The sequence below is a fragment of the Morone saxatilis genome, unplaced genomic scaffold (genome assembly GCF_004916995.1).
Source record: "Morone saxatilis isolate NCDOM2014 unplaced genomic scaffold, NCSU_SB_2.0 Contig21, whole genome shotgun sequence".
NCBI lineage: Eukaryota > Metazoa > Chordata > Actinopteri > Moronidae > Morone > Morone saxatilis.
In genome coordinates, this window is record NW_023339774.1 from 21,360,336 (window position 1) to 21,360,560 (window position 225).

The following is a 225-nucleotide window of genomic DNA, read 5'->3' on the forward strand; positions in this document are numbered from 1 at the left end:
TTGTTTTGTTTTTGTTTTTTTTGGACTCACACTGGTTGTGAAATCTTGTTTTTATGACATAATTTCTTGAAAATTATGTTTTTAAATGTTTTTTTGGCTCCAGCTGGTAAAATATGTCGACATACTTTGTTTTTCTCCACACAGTTATAGTAGGAAATACGATTGTTTTTATATGTATATAATAGTTTTGTGACCTTGGTTCAACAGTGGTTCCCAACCTTTTTC

General features: G+C 29.8%; 1 protein-coding gene across 1 annotated transcript in view; it reads left to right on the top strand.

The window, feature by feature from the left end:
- Nucleotides 1-225, top strand: part of polm (polymerase (DNA directed), mu) — a gene marked incomplete in the record, with an annotated part of 11,390 nt that overhangs the window by 4,363 nt on the left and 6,802 nt on the right.